Consider the following 19,013-nt stretch of genomic DNA (forward strand, 5'->3'; position numbering starts at 1 on the left):
CAATTGTAGTTGTTAACTGGCATCTGCTTTAATAATTGGCTAGACAATTTGTGACGATCTATTACTTGTAATATTTTATATTTAATTAATTAAAGAAATTTTAATTTTAATTAGTTTTTAGTTTGATTTAGTTTAGAAATTTATGAAAATTATTCAATCTAATTCGTATATGATTTGATTAAGAATTTATTTTGGAATTAGAATTTGAGAGCCTAAATGGCTTGAGGAGGTGAAATTGATGAGCTGAATCAATTTAATTTCAAGTATTGGGCCATATGAAAGTTTAATAAATATTCGATTCAGTTTAGTAACATTGAGATTTGATTAATTGGGTTCGAATTGGAATTAATTAAGTTATGAGAATTGAGAATTTTGATTATCACGAATTAAATTTATTTATGAGGTGTTCAATTGAATACGTAATTTATTGATGAAGATTTTGAAGTTAAATATGAAATTGAAAGCCTTAATGATTTAAGAAACCAAAATTGATGATGGACATAAGTTTAATTTAATATGTGGAGTTTTTTGGGAGTTTGATTAAATTCTGATTCATAATGGTAAATTTAAATATAATTAATTGGGTTATAATTGAAGTCAAAATTAGATTGATTAAATTATGTGAGATTTGTGATTAATTATGATTAATTTAATTATGTATTAATTAAGATTTATTAAAATTAAGTGTTGCTTAATTAAATTAATTCTAAACATAAATTGAATTATGAAACAATCTAGGATTGAGGGTGTATTTGGGTGTGAGTGTGTAGAGAAAATCTATGCAAGTGTGTATATGTGAGTGTTGTGTTGGAGGCTTGATTAAGTGTGCACGTGTGCAATGTGATGGCAATAAGAGAGGCATGTGTGTGTGTGTGTATATGTTGATGAGTCAAGAAGTAAGGCTCATTTTCTGTTGCTTTCTGCTAGAAGAGTTGAGAGAGAGAGAGAAAGAGAGAGAGAGAGAGAGAGAGAACCCCATTGTAGGGAGAGAGTGAAGCTCAAAACTTACATGGAAAATGAAGAAGACTTGAAGGAGTTAAGGGAAATCATCTCTAATTTTGAGATTTAAGCTTGAGGTGAGTATTCTAAATCTTAACTTTGTAGAAAAATTCTCCACACATCTTGAATTAAGTGAGTTATAGAATCAATTCCATAGTTCTTGAAAGAAAATGGGTTTGAATGAGAAAATTTAGTTAGGTTCATGGTTGTGGAAATAAACTTTGAAATCAATTATTTTTGGTTAGATTTTATATATCTTGCATGAATTTGAGTTATATTTCTATATGAATGGACAAATCCTACAAGTCTTAATACTCTAATTGTACATGCGTCATAGATTTCTTATAATTAATTTCATGTTTTGGTGAAATAAGAACTAAGTCTTGGAAAATTATAAGTTTATGAACAAATGAGTTTAATCTTAAATTAAAGGAATTTTGATGTAAATGATTTAAAAATTGATCATATTCTTTGTGATTAATTAAGAGTTTGTGTGTTTTTAAACAAGCCGTGTACGAACCTCAGTTTTGAGATTATATTTTGAAAGTTTAATTCATATTTTAGAATTTATGAATTTGAAATTGGGTTCACATGAAGAAAATTAATTTGGATAAATCAAGAAATTAATTATGATTTAGAATTTGACAATCAAGAATTGACTTGATACTAGCAAATATTTTTATAAGAGCTTGTAGCTTAATTTTATGATTTGCAAGAAAGGAAGAAAATTATTAAAATCATTAAATTTGTGGAGATTTGAGCTAAGAGTTAGAAATGACCTTATATACATGTTTTTGGGAGTATTTTTGTACATTAGAACATGTCATGCATGAAATTTGGAACTTTAAATGTGTGCTTGAACTTCAAACAAAATTCTAGAAATTTTCAGAATTCGACCTGTCCGCTCGAGCGAAGAAAGTATCGCTCGAGTGTAAAAATCAAGCTCCCAGAAGTTCTTCAGAGTTTTACAGGCCGCTTGGGCGACAAAAGTTGCGCTCGAGCAGAGTACCCTATTTTAGAAAATTTTAAAAAGCTAGTTCATATTTCGATTTCCATTCTCTTTCACTTCTAAGCACTCTTAGGTATGTACTAAGCATTATAAATGAACTATAGAGTTGGAAAGAGCCTAAGAGAATTAAACGAATTAAAGAATGTAATGAATTGTATTGTGACCTGTTTTCCATGCTTATCACGAATTGTGTATGTAGACGTCCCCGAACGTCTCGAGAGGGAATCTCGTTTTGTTCATTTGGGCTCACTACAGTTCAGGACTCAATGTCACGGTCCTGTATCTAATCTCGCAGAGTGCAATGCAAGACCAATGAATCATCAAATATTCCAAATCCGGCAAATCATTTTTGAAAAAATCGATTTTTAGAAAGAAGTGTCAAACATGGACTGCTTTGCCAGATACAGAGTCGCCACCTAAATATTTATTTTGGGGAAATTTAGGAAACCCTGACTCGTTGCCTAAGGCCACGTGTCCGTCATCACCAAAGTTGCCTCGGCTCGGGAACTTGGGTACGATTGGGAAAGGTCAGCTATGAGCACCCCCGCTCGCCCGATCAAAGATCGGCCTCTACTAACCATGATATCGATTTTTGAAAACATTATGTGCTGTTATTCCGGTTTATTAGCCTAGAATTACTACGTGATGCGCACAGCAAAACAAGTATAGACTGAATTGCCTAAGTTGGAACAAAGTATTGTATATCCGTTTGTTTCGAAAAATGGATTGAAGTTTGCTACTCGCAAGTAGGCTGAAACACGGGTTTCAACGAATTATTCCAACTCAAGCAACCCAACCTTTACCCACAGGCATTCAGGCAATTATATCACATAAGCATATAGCCTCATGGTAAGCATGCTATCATGGCAATCACTCACACGCATGCAAGGATGCTAAAGCATAAACACTTATCGAGTACTCCGAGCCAAAACAAAAACTAGTTAGTAATCAATGCATGATCTTAGTTCATGTTAAGATGGCTAATGCAACACATGCAAAATGCAACTAAGATAAGCTCGGCTATTCTAAGATGGCATGTGAGATGCTACAACTAACACGTATTCAACTTGAAATTGAAATACAATGCAGTGAGTATGATGAGCCGAGCCCGGTGCATGCAAGACATATAAATGATACAAACATGCATAGCATAAGGATGCTAATTGAAATATGCCCTAAATCTAACCATCGTAAGCAGTTAAATAAAAAGGAGAAAGAAATGGGGGTTGGAAGACATACATCACACACATGCACACTTATTACAACATTGCCCTCTCTCGGAGGGTCCGAAAGAATAATACAAATTAACTAACTAACAAGCTAATTAATTATTACACAACACTTAACTAATTAAATGAATTAATTAAGCTAAGAAAGCAATAAAGAGGCCTCGGGAAGATGGATGAATGCATGTATGCTCGGCTTTGCTCGGAAATCCGTTGCCATGCTCATGTTGCCTCTGTTTGCACTGCTCTGCACATCTGAAGACTGCACAAGTCCCAAGGATGCTTCAGAATCACTCCATGATCACTGTGGGATGTCACCGGCCAAGAGGAATGGTCACCGGCCATGGAAAAGTGGTAATCGACCAGTTGTGAGGCTCTCGGCCAACAATGGATAGCCGGCCGGCACTGAAGATGGCCGACCGGCCATCTCTTCCTGCAGAATTTTGTTTGACAGCAGTAGAGGGCAAACAGAGCATGGTAATGCATTTTCAAGGCAATGTATGCACAACCACCCTTCCTATCATGTTTAAGACTCAAGGGAGTATGGTACTCGACTCTCGGGCCACCAATCACGCATTTTCATGCATGATGGCCAAAGAGTCAAGTGTGCAATTCAATATGGAATGAAATGCACAAAACACATAAAGGGCCCCAACCTCTATCATGATTGATCAAGAGGCAAGGGATGCATGCTCAATGCTATGCAACCTAAGCATGCAAACAAACTAATGCAAAATGAGTATGCTAGCAAGCAATATGCAATAGGCATACAACCTAAATATGCAAACATGCAACCTAGCATACACAATGCTATGGACTATATGGCACACACAATGCTATATGAACTATGGCATTCTCAATGCAACTAACCACCTAGCATACACAATGCAAGGAGAGACATGGCATACACAATGCTAACAACATAACATGCACAACACATTGTAACATGGCATACAAGCACAACTCTCAATAACACTTAAAGCATGGAAAACATGGGAGTATGGCACAAGTATAAGCTCTGAAATATCATACCCAATGATGCCAAAACTTGCAAATACCTCAATATAAGCATGCAATAGGCTTCAAAACTCAAGACTAGGCATGGCTATTACACTACAAGCATACATGGCAAGTACCATTCGACCATGGGACATAAAAATAGAGCTAAGGCAATCCAAAACATGTACAAAATCAGTTTAAGGCATGGCCAAAATATGTTAGAATGGAGGGCCAAAATAACATGCAATGTAAGCTAGTAAGCATGGTTTACACTACAAGCATATGGAGCATATGAGGGACAACCAAACTAGACAAAAATAGATTCATGGCATGTCAAAATATGACCAAATACCCACTGAAATGTGTCTAATACATGCAAGAATGAGGTGCTCCTTTGAAAGGCCATCAAAAGAGTTGTTCTACACATGCAAGAAGGACATCTAATATGGCAAAACCAGCTCTGGACAGAGCTTATGCAGGTCCTAAAACTCACCAAAAAGGGCCTAAACTAAGCTTGGGATGCATGCAAATATGGGCTCCTATGTAAGGCCAAAAATACAAGTAAACAAGACAATAAGGAGAGGGGATGACCCTCTCCTTCTTAGGACCTCAAAACATCATCCCCACCACTGAGAAGGCCCATACAAGGTGGTCCCGAAGCTCACAAAAAAGGCACAAAAATGAGGCCAAACAAGGCCTAAGAGGGGGTAGACAACCGCAAGCACAAAAGTAGTCTTAAACAAACTTCAAAAGGAGCTCAAAATAAGATTTTTTTCAATTTATGACAAAGCTCGAAAATGCTTGCAAGTATGGCTAAAAGATGAAGCAAAATAAAGACCAAAAGAGGGTAAAGTGTGTTACCCTTGTAGCTTCAGCAAAACAGCAGCTTTGAAACCAAAAAACCAGACCTTTAACCTCTGAAAATGGCCTCCAAGATCCTTAGGTTGATGATGGAGGTGTTAGGCTAAGAGTTGGTGTGCAAAGGGGCCAAGAGCTTCACTCTTTCTAAGCCTAAGTGTAGAGACAAAGAGAGATATATGTGTATGCCTTAGCAAAAATTTTTTGGAACCTTTTCTAATGAGGGTGAGGCTCTCTCTTATAGAGGAACAAAGGTCCAAGCTTCTCTTAGAAGCTTAGAGCAAAGGGGCCAAGCTTCTCTTAGAAGCTAAAGCAAAAAGGGTCAAGCTTCTTGAGGAAGCTAGAGCAAAGGGGTCAAGCTTCCTCAAGAAGCTAAGAAATGTTCAAGTTTCTCTTAGAAGCTTGGAGCAAAAGGGTCAAGCTTCTTGGAGAAGCTAGGAAAAGGTTCAAGCTTCTTCAAGAAGCTAAAACAAAGGTTCAAAAGGTTCAAGTTTCTTTAAGAAGCTAAAACAAAGGTGCAAAAGGTTCAAGCTTCCTCAAAAAGCTAAAACAAAGGTGAAAATCCTCCATACACCTGCATAAAGCAGATGAATAGGGTCCGGCCAGCAAAAATGGCCGATTGACCAAAATAATGGCTGGCCGACTAAAAACATTGCCGACCGACCAACACTTTTGGCCGGTAGCAATAAAATAGGGCCGGTGGCAACATGCCAAGGCCGGTGGGGTGTAGGGATAGCCAACAAGCCATTTCCCACCCTCAGGTGCAAAGACCACAAGTCCTTGGTCCTATCAAGCACAAAACAAATAAGTCGAGAGATCTTAAGGCAAGGCGCGCGACAGAGACCTCCGAGAACTCAAGACGAACACGAACATGGATGATCATCGAGTGTTCAAACGATGACGTCTAAGTCTTGAGGATGGTCAAAAATGGGGTGTCTACAGTTGCCCTTCTTTGACAGAACTCGAAAGTCATAACAATGACGGGAGTGAATGTCAAAGCCCAGAGACAACCCATTTTTGATAAGGCCGAAGACTTAGACAAAGCATACAAGCTACAGATGAAGATATGCGCCCGAAGGCAGGGGCAAAATGCAAGAACAATGCACAAAGCTGAGCATAACTTATGATCATGCAAAGGATGCTGTAATGAAGCAAATCATGCAACAGTTTTAAGCTAGCAGAAACCAAACTACATTACAATGCAGAAATGACGTAAGAGAATTATGCAATTCTCGCTACGTCTCACACGGAGAATACAATACCTGTCCCGCTCGTCTGGTCACGCCAGCCTCAAATGAACCGTGTATACAATATCGTGCCTGTAAAAGAAAGAAACTTAACAGGTACAATATCGTTAGCAATATGCATAACAATGCAATCTAAAACTGCGTGACAACGCGAGTGAAGTGTGCATGACAATGCAACCTAAGGGTGACGCATAACAATGCAGTATGGATACAAGACAATGCAATCTAGGTGTGACGCATAACAATGCGGGTATAAGATGCAAAATGATATGCGATATTACAAAACAATGTAATAATATATAATGTATTGAAACAATGCAAATGATATGCAATGCATTTGAGATGATCAAACCACAAGCAGTACAAAGCCACACAAATATCATGAAAAGGATGGAGATACAACATAAAACTCTGTCTACTATAGAAAAGGTGCCGACACCCTCAAACCACAATCCCATCAGTGGAATAGGCGCGTACACATGCAGGACTATGTGTGTGTAGACGGAACACAAAATACAAGTAATCGGGTGGCACGATATAAGTGAGGAATGACCTGCTGAGGAAAGATCGTGATCCTAAATGCTGGACGCAACACACTGCACTATAATGCAATGAATGTAATGGATAAGGCGCGCGGCCAAACTGTATGTTGCCTAGGAAAGGCATGGACACAAACAAACCATGTTTAACACGGAAATGGTGCCGTCACCCTCAACACTAGGTGCGTACACATAATATCATAACCATGCTTCAACGTGAAAAGTATGGACACATACCAGACCAAGCTCAACATGGAAAGACGCAAGCCATAGATGGATAATGCAGTAAATGCATGCAAACTAGAATGCAATATATATTCTATATGCAATGCAATGTACTAGCTAAATGCGATGAATGGAATAGATAAGGCGCGCGGCCAAACCGTATCTTGCCTAGGAAAGGCATGGACACAAACAAACCACGTTTAACATGGAAATGGTGCCGTCACCCTCAACACTAGGTGCGTACACATAATATCATAACCATGCTTCAACGTGAAAAGTATGGGCACATACCAGACCAAGTTCAACATGGAAAGGCGCAAGTGATAGATGGAGGTGATGCAGTAAATGGATACAATATGTGCTATGTACAATGCAATATACATGCTAGCTAAAAATGTAATGGATGCAGTGGATAAGGCGCGCGGCCAAACCAAATCTTGCTTAGGAAAGGCATGGACACAAACAAACCACGTTTAATACGAAAACGGTGCCATCACCCTCAACACTAGGTGCGTACACATAATATCATAACCATGTTTCAACGCGAAAAGTATAGGCACATACCAGACCAAGTTTAACATGGAAATGCGTAAGTCATAGATGGATAATGCAGTAAATGCATGCAAACTACAATGCAATAGATACAATGAATGTATGTAATGTATGCTATGTACAATGCAATATACATACTGGATGATGCAGTAGAGAAATGCATGACAATGCAAATGAGATATGCATGACAATGCAAGATAGAGAAATGCATAGCAATGCAAATAGAAGCAAAACATGCGTGTCGACGCAAGTGAAGAGTGCATGACAATGTAGGTGGAAGCGAAACATGCGTGTCGACGCAGGTGAAGAATGCATGACCATACAGGTGGAAACGAAACATGCGTGTCGATGCAAGTGAAGAGTGCACGACAATGCAAGTGGAGGCTAAACATGCGTGTCGACGCAAGTGAAGAGTGCATGACAATGCAGGTTAAAGTGCGTAACAACGCAATGCACTAACAAGTGCAGGTAGACTGCGCAGGACAGCGCGAATGTAATACAATGCGATGCAAGTGCAGGTGGGATCCGCAAGATAGCGCAAATGAAACAATGTAATGCACAAAACAGTGCGATGCACAAAACAGCGCAAATGAAACTGCAATGCACTAACAAGTGCAGATGAGGTGCGCAAGATAGCGCGATGCACAAAATAACGTGATAATATGCAAACACGATGCAAGTAAGGTGCACAAAACAGTGCGATTTAAGGTACGCAAAATAGCGTGTTTGAAATGCAATGCACAAAACAGTGCGATTGAGGTGCGCAAAATAGCGCGAATGATGCAATGCACTGTAAGGTGCACAAAACAGTGCGATGCGCAAGAGAACGCGATGCGCTAGACAGCGCGATGCGTTAGACAACGCGAGTGCACAAGACAGTGTGATACGCTAGACAGCGCGATGCGTTAGACAACGCGAGTGCACAAGACAATGCAAATGCACAAGATAGCGCAATGCGCTAGACAGCGTGAGTGCACAAGACAGTGCGAATGCACAAGATAGTGCGATGTGCTAGACAGTGCGATGCGTTAAACAACGCGAGTGCACAAGACAGTGCGATTGCACAAGATAGTGCAATGCGCTAGACAGGGCGATACGTTAGACAATGCGAGTGCACAAGACAGTGCAATTGCACAAGATAGTGTGATGCACTAGACAGCGCGATGCGTTAGACAACGCGAGTGCACAAGACAGTGCAAATGCTATGAAATGTGAAAATGCACAAGACAGTGCGAGAGAGATACAATGCACCAGAAAGTGTAAGGAAGGTGCACAAAAGAAGTGTGATAAAATGCATCTTCTGTGCAAATAAGGGGGCATTTTCTATGCAACATGGAAAGCATATTCTATGCAATATTGAAAGCAAAGCATATTCTATGCGGAATCAAAAGCAAGCATATTCTATGCATGAATCATAACGATGCGTGGCACGCATGCAACAGAAGTGTATATAAAAGTGCACATTCTATGCAATAGAGGGGCATCAAACATGTACTCCGGTGCCTCCGATTTATCTCTCAAAGGGCTTTGCAACACACTCAGCTCGAAAAGGGTACACCCTGTTTATATTGGCAAGAGATAACATCTGCATGTTAAAACCACATGTGCTGCTTGGACTACCATTTTGACTTGAAGCAGGCTTAAGCTTAGGGTCAAGATACACTCATACTCCAGAGAAAGGCGAGGTCTGACAATATGCACCTGGAATGTAGTCTCGGAATTTGCTGAAGTTGAAACATGCTAAGATGCTCCAAATTTTCCCTCTTTTCTCTTGCTTTGCAGCCCGGAACCTATATAGCTTCAGATGGGTCCTTGCTCTACTGTTCTCTCATGACCTAGGTTGAACCCTTGCGGTTTATGAAAGAAAGAATCTTGTTTTGCACAAATGTAGAGAATGGCACAGCACTCTGAGCACAAAACGATTTTATTTTTGAAATTGAAAGATGGGTTCTTGACTGGGGTATTAAGCCTATGACTAAACACAATGCACTACGACTCAACAACGGAAAACAAAAGGTAAACAACCCAAACACATCAAGTAACACTCGAAACGACTCCAAACAAGAATCGAGACAAAACAAAAAGACACGACACTCAGACATGCACAGGGAGCCTGTTTCTCTGGGTATTGTTTCCCGCCCTTTCTCATTTGTGATTCTCACATCACTCGGCCCTCAGGCTCTGTTTTTCTGAAAAAGTCTTTTTTCTCATTTTTTCTCTCAGCGCACATCCCTCTATTCTTCAATCTCTCATTTTGTATCCCTCCCCTGGGTGGCTGATGGATAGGCAAGAATTTGCGGGCTCTTTCCCCTAGCATTCTGCTAGATTCTTTTTCTTCTGCTCACAACAGTGAACTTCTCCCACAGGGGGGTTGCGCTACAACTAGGTATGTAGCCAATCTGCAGCTGACATCGGTTGACGATGCTCTACTGGGGAGTTTGGACGTGATTAGATCTGTCCAGATGAGGAAATAGAATATCCTGCTCCATTCCAGTTCGTTCTTCACACTTAGCTTGATACCTCGCTGCTTAGAGGATGAGAGAACTTTCGGCATTTTGCTGTTAGTTTCTGTTGTGCCCTTTTCTGGCGAATATGGTGCCCTTTCCGGCAAGTAGAGTGTCTTTTCTGGTAAGTGCGTTGATAAAAGGGAAAAGACAGAACACCTGACTCAACTGTGCCCTAGTTCATCATTTTGACCATTTCTTGTTTTTAGCTTTCTACTAAAACAATTTTGATCAATATAAGAGTTTGATTAACAAGCTTGTTCAACTTTCTGACTTAAAATCATGCAAGTTAGGTTGTGAGCACTGAAAATTTTCCTTTTTTGGGTCCAAGAAATGGTCCAGTTTTAAAAAAAAGGAATACTTTTCGAGAGAATTAGTCAATCTCAGTAAAAATTCTTAAAAAAATATTTTTGCAAATGGCCACTGCTCAACGAGCACGAAACTTACTCTTAATATGCACAACCTCAGATCGGAAGGAAAACTGCCCCTTGTCTGAAGGACACTGCATGGCAACGAAAAGTTGCCCCTTGTTTGAATGGCACCACAGCGCATTGAATGTCAATGAAAAGTTGCTTCTTGTTTGAATGGCACCACAGTGCATTGTAGTCAGTCCTCAGAGTGACGAACACAACCAAACTCTTGGATACAGATAAGGCTAAGATGATCAAAACCATTACATGGACACAGTCGATTTGGAAATGTTTGTGGCTGGACTTCAGGATGAAGTTGCCTACATATCCCAAACATGGGAATCAAGCCTTACGTAGTTCCGAGTTTAAGGTACACTCAGGTATTAACCTCTCCTTTTACGCTCTAACTTTTGCCAAAGCCGCTCTTCCGGGTTTTCAACCTTGCGAGCTTCTCAAGGGTAAAAGTGTAGCTTTGTCCATGTCAAATGGTGAAGTCATCTGAATCCAGGAGAATGGCTGCTGTTCCCTGGCGATGCAAGAGTCCATCCAATGGGGAGCTGAATTCGCCCCTTAGTATTGCGGATAGGAACTCAGTTGTTCTTCAGAAATACCTTCTTCTTTCCTCCATTCTGGGATTTCGCACTCTTGCCAGTCTTCATTTGTTTGCAGGAATGACTCATCTTTCGCTCTTCGAGCACATCTGACATTTTTGCCCCTAGTTCCAGGGACACTTTTGATCTAGCTTTTCAAGCTTCCTTTTGATCATATCTGATATTCTCGTCCCTGATTCATGGGCTGCTTCTGATCTGGCCACACGGGCCTTACATTGTGGTTGGCCGTTGAACATTCTAAATCTAAGTTCAAGGTTTGAAAGTGAGGGATCGAGTCTCGAGACTGAGAGTGATCCTAAGCTGCACGATCTCAAGAACGATTCCACACAGGTCTTCACAAGACTGCGCAAAACATTTTTTGAAAATTTTTAAGAAAGCGACAAATTGCTCGCGCTGAAGATAATGTAGAACCAATTTGGATCAAACCAGGGTCCTTCTCAGTACTCACTAATAAGCATGATTTCAATCATTAAGGGCTTAGCATGCCTCTCTTTCTCTCAGTTGATCAAATTTTACAAAACCCGAGGAATTCCGTCCTCTTTGTTTTCACCACAGTGTTCAAAACGTTTTGAAAAACTTAGGTCAATGCAATGATTTAAAGGTGTAAAAGAGCAGGTGAGATGGACTGCCGTTTCACTCAAATTTGCTGGCACAACAGGCGCAAGGCAGAAGCAAACACAAGAGTGTGAAAATTCACTGCTATTCCATTCATAACTTCTGGCGTAATTGGCTCCAAGACAAAAACAGACTCAATAGAAAGCAAAAAGACAAACACAAAACAAAATAGTGATGCCCGAGGGAACACCCCCAGAATCACCCGACTCTAACAAAACAAGATTGACTTGATAGAACAAGACAGACTCAACAGGGATTGACTCAATACAACAAGGCAGACTCGACAGGACTGACTCGATACAATAAGACAAACTCAACAAGACAGACTCGATACAACAAGATAGACTCTACAGGACTGACTCGATACAACAAGACAGACTCGACAGGACTGACTTGATACAACAAGACTGACTCGATACAACAAGACAGACTCAACAGGTTTGACTCGATACAGCAAGACAGACTCAATACCCAAGTCAGAAAGTACAAAAATCAACATTCACAAATGCTCAAAACGGTGCGTGCCATATGCCGCCTGCAGGTAGTTCATCCCCTGATCACATAACAACACAGGTCGAAAGTACCCGAGGGATATCAGACCCTTCTGGAGCTATGGTTCCAAGACTGCTTAGTAAGAGAGAAAACAGACAACACCTCAGCCTGATTTCACCAAAACAGATATGAGCAAAGCTAAATGACCGTGCTCTCTACTGAATTCTGCCCAAAATTCTGCCTGTAAACTGATACCCTCAGGTAAAACTGATTCTACCAAATACTGATGCCCGCAAGCCTGATACTCAGCCTTGCGAATTGATACATGCATTCCCTGTAGAGACACACTCTAAAAGCACATAGCAAGCAAGTAAGAGCCAAAACACCCCTATGTTGGGGTAGGGTTTCCCTGTCCTATTTTGTCAGGAGCTAGGGTTTCACTACGCACGCAGCGGTTTCAAACAACCTATAATCAGGTAAGCGACATGTCCTAGTTTGGAATAGTCACTATGGGTTCCGAATATGCACTAGGTTGAATGGTTAAAAAGTGTGCCCCGATAAAAATCGGGGTTTGTGTTCCCATCGTGGCAGAGCCCGTAACCGGTCAGCCTTATGGCACACTTCTCAAAGTGAGCCTCCGGCAAATCGTTCAGGAATAGCAGATGGCAAACACGGTGTCCTAGGTGCACCAATGCACATGCAATGCAAAGAAACACATGAGTGTAGTCAAAACAAGATATCATGAGTTTGAGTCAAGTTCTCTAAATCCCCAGCAGAGTCGGCAGAAACTGTAGACGTCCCTGAACGTCCCGGGAGAGAATCTCATTTTGTTCATTTGGGCTCACTACAGTTCAGGACTCAATGTCACGGTCCTGTATCTAATCTTACAGAGTGCAATGCAAGACCGATGAATCATCAAAGATTCTAAATCTGACAAATCGTTTTTGAAAAAATCGATTTTTTAGAAAGAAGTGCCAAACATAGACTGCTTTGCCAGATACAGAGTCGCCACCTAAATATTTATTTTGGGGGAATTTAGGAAACCCTGACTCGTTGCCTAAGGCCACGTGTCTGTCATCACCAAAGTTGCCTCGGCTCGAGAACTTGGGTACGATTAGGGAAGGTCAGCTATGAGCACCCCCGCTCGCCTGATCAAAGATCAGCCTCTACTAACCATGATATCAATTTTTTAAAACATTATGTGTTCTTATTTCGGTTTATTAGCCTAGAATTACTATGTGATGTGCACAGCAAAACAAGTATAGACTGGATTGCCTAAGTTGGAACAAAGCTTCGTCTATCCGTTTGTTTTGAAAAATAGATTGAAGTTTGCTACTCGTAAGTAGGCTGAAACACGGGTTTCGACGAATTATTCCAACTCAAGTAACCCAACCTTCACCCACAGGCATTCAGGCAATTATATCACATAAGCATATAGCCTCATGGTAAGCATGCTATCATGGCAATCACTCACACGCATGCAAGGATGCTAAAGCATAAACACTTACCGAGTACTCCGAGCCAAAACAAAAACTAGTTAGTAATCAATGCATGATCCTAGTTCATGTTACGATGGCTAATGCAACACATGCAAAATGCAACTGAGATAGGCTCGGCTATTCTAAGATGGCATGTGAGATGCTACAACTAACACGTATTCAACTTGAAATTGAAATACAATGCAGTTAGTATGATGTGCCGAGCCCGGTGCATGCAAGACATATAAATGATACAAACATGCATAGCATAAGGATGCTAATTGAAATATGCCCTAAATCGAACCATCGTAAGCGGTTAAATAAAAGGAAGAAAGAAATGGGGGTTGGAAGACATGCATCACACACACGCACACTTATTACAACATTGCCCTCTCTTGGAGGGTCCGAAAGAATAATACAAATTAACTAACTAACAAGCTAATTAATTATTACAGAACACTTAACTAATTAAATGAATTAATTAAGCTAAGAAAGCAGTAAAGAGGCCTCGGGAAGAAAGATGAATGCATGTATGCTCGGCTTTGCTCGAAAATCCGTCGCCATGCTCATGTTGCCTCTGTTTGCACTGCTCTGCATATCTGAAGACTGCACAAGTCCCAAGGATGCTTCAGAATCACTCCATGATCACTGTGGGATGTCACCGGCCATGGAAAAGTGGTAATCGACCAGTTGTGAGGCTCTCGGCCAACAATGGATAGCCGGCCGGCACTGAAGATGGCCGACCGGCCATCTCATCCTGCAGAATTCTGTTTGATAGCAGCAGAGGGCAAACAGAGCATGGCAATGCATTTTCAAGGCGATGTATGCACAACTACCATTCCTATCATGTTTAAGGCTCAAGGGAGTATGGTACTCGACTCCCGGGCCACCAATCACGCATTTTCATGCATGATGGCCAAAGAGTCAAGTGTGCAATTCAATATGGAATGAAATGCACAAAACACATAAAGGGCCCCAACCTCTATCATGATTGATCAAGAGGCAAGGGATGCATGCTCAATGCTATGCAACCTAAACATGCAAACAAACTAATGCAAAATGAGTATGCTAGCAAGCAATATGCAATAGGCATACAACCTAAATATGTAAGCATGCAACCTAGCACACACAATGCTATAGACTACATGGCACACACAATGCTATATGAACTATGGCATGCTCAATGCAACTAACCACCTAGCATACACAATGCAAGGAGTGACATGGCATACACAATGCTAACAACATACCATGCACAACACATTGTAACATGGCATACAGGCACAACTCTCAATAACACCTAAAGCATGGGAAATATGGAAGTATGGCACAAGTATAAGCTCTAAAATATCGTACCCAATGATGCCAAAACATGCAAACACCTCAATATAAGAATGCAATAGGCTTCAAAACTCAAGACTAGGCATGGCTATCACACTACAAGCATACATGGCAAGTACCATTCAACCATGGGACATAAAAACAGAGCTAAGGCAGTCCAAAACATCCACAAAATCAGTTTAAGGCATAGCCAAAATATTCTAGAATTGAGGGCCAAAATAACATGCAATGTAAGCTAGTAAGCATGGTTTACACTACAAGCATATGGAGCATATGAGGGACCACCAAACTAGCCAAAAACAGATTCATGGCATGCCAAAATATGACTAAATACCCACTGAAATGTGTCTAATACATGCAAGAATGAGGTGCTCCTTTGAAAGGCCATCAAAGGAGTTGTTCTACACATGCAAGAAGGACATCTAATATGGCAAAACCAGCTCTGGACAGAGCTTATACAGGTCCTAAAACTCACCAAAAAGGGCCTGAACCAAGCTTGGATGCATGCAAATATGGGCTCCTTTGTAAGGCCAAAAATGCAAGTAAACAAGACAATAAGGAGATGGGATGGCCCTCTCCTTCTTAGGACCTCAAAACATCATCCCCACCACTGAAAAGGCCAATACAAGGTGGTCCCGAAGCTCACAAAAAATGCATAAAAATAAGGCCAAACAAGGCCTAAGAGGGGGTAGACAACCCCAAGCACAAAAGTGGTCTTAAACAAACTTCAAAAGGAGCTCAAAATAAGACTTTTTTCAGTTTATGATAAAGCTCGAAAATGCTTGCAAGTATGGCTAAAAGATGAAGCAAAATAAAGACCAAAAGAGGGTAAAGTGTGTTACCCTTGTAGCTTCAGCAAAACCAGTAGCTTTGAGACCAAAAAACCAGACCTTCAACCTCTAAAAACGGCCTCCAAGATCTTTAGGTTGATGATGGAGGTGTTAGGCTAAGAGTTGGTGTGCAAAGGGGCCAAGAGCTTCACTATTTCTAAACCTAAGTGTAGAGACAAAGAGAGATATATGTGTATGGCTTAGCAAAATTTTTTTGGAACCTTTTCTAATGAGGGAGAGGCTCTCTCTTATAAAGGAACAAAGGTCCAAGCTTCTTTTAGAAGCTTGGAGCAAAGGGGCCAAGCTTCTCTTAGAAGCTAAAGCAAAAAGGGTCAAGCTTCTTGAGGAAGTTAGAGCAAAGGGGTCAAGCTTCCTCAAGAAGCTAAGAAAGGTTCAAGCTTCTCTTAGAAGCTTGGAGCAAAAGGGTCAAGCTTCTTGGAGAAGCTAGGCAAAGGTTAAAGTTTCTTTAAGAAGCTAAAACAAAGATTCAAAAGGTTCAAGCTTCCTTAAGAAGCTAAAACAAGGGATTCAAAAGGTTCAAACTTCCTCAAGAAGCTAAAGCAAGGGGTTCAAAAGGTTCAAGCTTCCTTAAGAAGCTAAAACAAGCGGTTCAAAAGATTCAAGCTTCCTCAAGAAGCTAAAACAAAGGTGCAAAAGGTTCAAGCTTCCTTAAGAAGCTAAAACAAAGGTGCAAATCCTCCATACACCTGCATAAAGCAGATGAATAGGGTCCGGCTAGCAAAAATGGCCGATTGACCAAAACAATGGCCGGCCGACTAAAAACATTGCCGACCGGCCAACACTTTTGGCCGGTAGCAATAAAACAGGGCTGGTGGCAACATGCCAAGGCCGGTGGGGTATGGGGATAGCCAACAAGCCATTTCCTGCCCTCAGATGCAAAGACCACAAGTCCTTGGTCCAACCAAGCACAAAACAAATAAGTCGAGAGATCTTGAGGCATGGCGTGCGACCGAGACCTTCGAGAACTCAAGACGAACACGAACATGGATGATCATCGAGTGTTCAAACGATGACATCCAAGTCTTGAGGATGGTCAAAAATGGGGTGTCTACAGTGTAGGGTCAAGTGCAAGGACGAATCCAGCATCGGAACATGTGAGTAATATCTTAGTAAAGATATGTTCAAGTACATTATTTTCTAAATGTTGCTTCTATATGAGCTTCATGGATTTATTGATTTGACTTTTGAATGAGTATCCTATATGTCTAATTTTTGTATAAGGTTCTGTGAAGAATATGATTTGGGCCCAAGACCGTTTGATATGTTTGAATTTGGCCTAAGGCCATTTGATACGTCTGATAAGAGTATGAATTGGGCTTGAAGCCGTTTGCCGTTTGATACGTTTGAATATTTTAATGGGCCAAAGGCCGTTTGAATATTGTGATGTGACAGAGGCTGTTTGAATATTTTAGTGGGCCAAAAGCTATTTGAATATTTTAATGGGCTAAAGGCCGTTTGAATATTTTGATGGGCCAAAGGCCGTTTGAATATGAATGTAATGGGCCAAAGACCATTTGAATGAAAAGTGATTATGATCATGAATATGAAATGTACATAGATACGAATATGGAAATAATAGGCTCGATGCCGTTTGATACGCTGAAGTGTTTGAATTGGGCTCGAGGACGTTTAATGAGTCTGACAAAGTTATGCAGTGGGCCCGAGGCCGTCTAATATGTTTGTGCAATGGGTCCGAGGCCGTTTGATGTGTTTGATAAGAATCTAAATGGGCCAAAGGCCGTTTAACAGGTACAAGAAAAACATATAATGGGCCTAAGGCCGTTTGTATATGAAATTTACGGGTTCAATGTACTTAATATGAATCTCATTCGTATAACCTCTTTACTATGGTATTATTCACTGGACTTTCGCTCACTCTTTGAATATATGTATGTAGGTGAGCAACATGATGCCCAACCCCAACTGTAACGAACCCAAGAAAGAATGTTAAGTTTGTGGAGTTAACCATGACACGCCTCACGAACGAGGCCTTAGTTTTAGAACTTTCATTTTGACCCTTTTGTCATCTTTTGATGGTCATGTTTGACCTTATCTGTATATAAGCTATGGTTTTGTATAAATATGTTGTTGCATAGACCTAGACATAGAATGTCTTTGATATGGGTATGTTTGGTGTGAGTTGTTAATATAAGAAATGTTTTTGTTCATTCCATTTATGCACAAACTTATTGGACAAATATTATCTTTTTGCTTCCGCTTTTGGCCCCATATGATTATTTAAAATTTATTTTCTGTCTGAGGCCATAGGTAATCTAATGATTACTGGCTGGTTATGATCCTACCCTTTAGGGGCGGGTTCGGATCATGACACAACCTCCAAGATGACCTGTCAAACGATCAATATGCACAAATTCAGGCAATTCGAACGAAATCAAATTCGATAGATGTAGCATTACTTTGGAAATACTAAACTATCTACCTGAGCAAGTCAACAACATAAAAATGACAATACTAGCCTCGCTTGCCCTTTCGCCTACCCAAGAAAAAAAAAAAAATCTTTGTTGGTACTAAGGGCGAAAGAAAAACCACTTACACCGAACAGACAAACAACACCAATCGATTTTCAGTCTATTTTTTGCATTGCCAAACAATCGGTCTGTGTTGATATTATTTTTCTCTGGAATTCGGTTCAATGTTTAGTTTTGGAGATTTCACGTTGAACCGAATCGAACCGAACCGAACTGAATTTATTGGTTATGTCGAATTTACCAAACATTCAAATAATATACAAGCATTACATCTTACTATTGTTGAATTTGATATTTGATAAATTAGTTTTGATGCAATTGTGTTGTTGTTTGTTGCCTTATATTTTAATTAAATTGATCTATAAAAAAAAATTAAAATAACGGCAAATTTTTTTTTTTTGGGAAACAAATGCCCAACCTGGTAAATTGCACTCAACCAACCCGAAACCGAATTTACCGGTCTGGTTCAATTTACCTGTTCTCGTCAGTCTGTTCGGTGCCGTAAATGTAGAAAATCAATTTTACTGAGTTTTTTAAATATGATTTGAGAATATATTTTGAGTTTATA

General features: G+C 40.2%; 1 long non-coding RNA gene across 1 annotated transcript; it reads left to right on the forward strand.

Annotated features, from left to right (window-relative positions):
* The first annotated feature begins 950 nt into the window (after positions 1-950).
* On the forward strand, positions 951-18,124 carry LOC114312364 (uncharacterized). Its single transcript, XR_003646807.2, has 2 exons — positions 951-1,076; positions 17,854-18,124. It is a non-coding gene; the product is annotated as an uncharacterized LOC114312364 (long non-coding RNA).
* Positions 18,125-19,013: the final 889 nt, after the last annotated feature.

The sequence above is a fragment of the Camellia sinensis genome, chromosome 7 (assembly GCF_055761805.1).
Source record: "Camellia sinensis isolate YWXY chromosome 7, ASM5576180v1, whole genome shotgun sequence".
Classification (NCBI taxonomy): Eukaryota; Viridiplantae; Streptophyta; class Magnoliopsida; order Ericales; family Theaceae; genus Camellia; species Camellia sinensis.